Consider the following 3340-nt stretch of genomic DNA (forward strand, 5'->3'; position numbering starts at 1 on the left):
GACATATTTGGTATCGTTGGACTCGGCAACGATTCAGGACCTCAAAAATATGACTCCCGTGAAAATAAGTGTACCACACCCAAAGTTATAAGCGTTTGAATGAAACAATTCACCACTAGGTGGCGCTGTTTCGAAACTTCTCAGGCTCCTTCAGGGCATCGTACTGATGACCCATAACGAGTTTCGTAACAATTCGTTCATGCGTTCAAAAAATACAGCATTTTAGCACATAATTCAAAATGGCCGACAGCCAAAATGGCCGATCTGGGAAAATTGGATATCGGTCGACTCGGCATGACGCCCTGAATCTAACGAGACCAAGTTTTTGATTTTTGGAGAAACGGTTCAGAAGTTACGAGCAAAAATAGCCATTTTTCATATCTCCGGACCACTAGGTGGCGCTGCGCCGAAACGCAGCACGTAGCCTCAGGTCATGCTTGTGATAACACGTACCAAGTTTGGTGTGAAAACGAGTAAGCGTTGCGCAGATACAACCTCACGTCTGTTTTCGCAAGCGCTACGTAAATTTTGTTTACGCGTTTATCGAAAACGGTTATTCGAATCATCTTGAATTCCATAACTTTTTGTCAGCACTGCCTGGAGATGATCCGGTGCGATTTTGGTGAAAATCGGACAAACCGTCTAGGACGAGTTCGCAAAAGTAGGTTTTTTGGAAAATTCAAAATGGCGGCCGTTTTTTTATGACGGAAAATGACGTCATAGGGTGTGATCGAATCGGCATGAGCTCAGGAACAAGAGGGAAAAAGAATTTTGTTGATAGGCCTTACGGTTCAAAAGTTATTAGCATAATAAAAGTGCAACTTTGGACAGTTGGTGGCGCTAGAGGGAATGAGTTAGAGACACCAAAATTGGTGTATTTAAAGTTGGGACTGTCCTCTATCAGAATGTCAAACCAAAACAACTTTCCCGCAAACCGGTCTATGGGCTGCCATAGACGCCCAGTCGGAAGAAGAATAATAATAATAATAATAATAATAATAATAAGAACCGGCACAGATACAATAGGTGCCTCCGCACCTTCGGTGCTTGGCCCCTAATAATAATAAGAACCGGCACAGATACAATAGGTGCCTCCGCACCTTCGGTGCTTGGCCCCTAATAATAATAATAATAAGAACCGGCACAGATACAATAGGTGCCTCCGCACCTTCGGTGCTTGGCCCCTAATAAAAGACAAAGATCTTCAGCGCAAAGCGCCCTCTCTACCTACACTAACTAATAACAAAACATACAAAAGTGGCATTCACTCTCTTACCTGGTGTAGTATACATCGAGTTTACTAGGTGTTGTTTTATGTACGTCACGTGACATTTTTACCTGTCCAAATTACTCTTGGTAACCTCAAAACACGCCATCAAGGCAGAACACGTTACACTTGGTAACCTCAAAACACGCCATCAAGGCAGACACGTTACACTTGGTAACCTCAAAACACGCCATCAAGGCAGACAAAACAAAACAGAATAATGTCTGTAACAGAAAAATAACGTACATACAAGCGGCAATCAACACACAGAAAGAAACAAAAGCTGTATTGCGTTCTTCTCCCGCTTCCCTTTAAACTCGAAGGTTGAACTTGATAGGCCACGGGAGGGAGATGACGTCATGATGTAAATGAAGATTGACATCGCTCTCAACCAACAGCGGACAAGAGATGACGCAAACCTAAGAATAGGATAGTGGTAGAAGAGAGAGAAGAGAAATAGAAACCAAAAGAAAAAACAGACTCGACCACAGGGACGTAACAGTATGTAATTGAATAAGCCTCCAAAATGGATGTGTAAAGTAACCTGTTGTAAATAAGACTGTGGATCCTGTGGCTGCAGATGAGCCTAAAAATTCCGCATTATAATTTGAATGGTTTCTCTCCAGTATGTTCAATTTTTATTCCAATTTTATAAGAATTTGACATGGGTATATATAACACACATGACAAGATACTTGATTTACTTACTCAGCTGTGTGAGATATTTTGTTGGAGAAAAACTTTCCAGTTCTTCTTCCTCCTCCATTACTATAAAATAAATAAAATAAAAAATATATAAAAATATATATGCAGAAATGTATGCATGTATATATAAAAAGTTAACAAGTTTAACTAATTAAAAATGTTAAATTGTACTATTAAATTGCACACATATATCTATTTGTTCATAATTAAAATGTAATATGTGTGTGTGATATTAATTACAATATAGGAGGACCAAACCTGCAGAAATTAAACATTAATAAGTAAAAAAAAAGATACATTTGATAATAGGAAAATAAATAAAGGAATAAATGACTTGATAAAATAAATGTGATTTATTCTTAATTAAAATCATTTTTGTATTTTTTTCCCTTCCCTTTCTGCTTTTATTTATGTGTTAATTAATATTTATATTTGGTAAGCAAGACCAACCAACCTAATTATCATGCACATCAATAAATGAAATACTGTAAAAATAGATATAAAACTAAAGAAAGAAAATTTAAATAAATAAAGGTTAAAACAAATATATCTGGAAATAAAAACAAATTGGAATAAATAAATATATATATATATTAATATAATATATTAATAATATATAAATATATATATTATATAAAATAAATATATAATTAAATGAATGCATAAATAAATATAAGAATAAACTGAACAAAGAAATAAAATAATAAATAAATACAATTAAAACGAATACAAATACATTAAAATATAAAAGCAAAAAATGATATATTTGGGGGAAATTATACAAAAATATATTTGATTAAAATGTTATCATAATTATTTTATCAAGTCGTTTATTCCTTTATGTATTTTCCTATTATCACATTTAATTTTATTTATTTATTTATTCATTCATTCATTTATTTATTTATTCATTCATTCATTTTTAACTGCAGGTTTGGTCCTCCATACTACTGCACATTACATCTTTCTGCAATGTTAACTTATATATTAAACATAGTTAGAGATTATGATGAAACATTCACCTTTACAAACAAAGATACTCTTATAAAATAGCTGTTTCTTATCGTCACAATCCATTCAACACGATAACAATACGATTACATGACAATATACATGCAATTTAAATGATAAAATATTTGAATAATAAAGTATATGCACTCACCTGAGTTAAAGTCTGTCTGCAGGTAGTTTAGACACTAACAAAACGAAACAAGTTTGCTGACAAGTCGGTAAACAAATATCTCTCCGGTAATAAAAAGGGTAGACAGATGACGCTTCGCTTTTTAAATTCCCCGCCACGGAAAAGCGAAACAGCGCCGGGAAGTCTACGTGTGGCCAAAAGTAGATTGCATCCGTAGTGTTAAGCAC

The sequence above is a fragment of the Pimephales promelas genome, chromosome 13 (genome assembly GCF_988280905.1).
Source record: "Pimephales promelas chromosome 13, fPimPro1.hap1.1, whole genome shotgun sequence".
In the NCBI taxonomy this organism is placed as follows: Eukaryota; Metazoa; Chordata; class Actinopteri; order Cypriniformes; family Leuciscidae; genus Pimephales; species Pimephales promelas.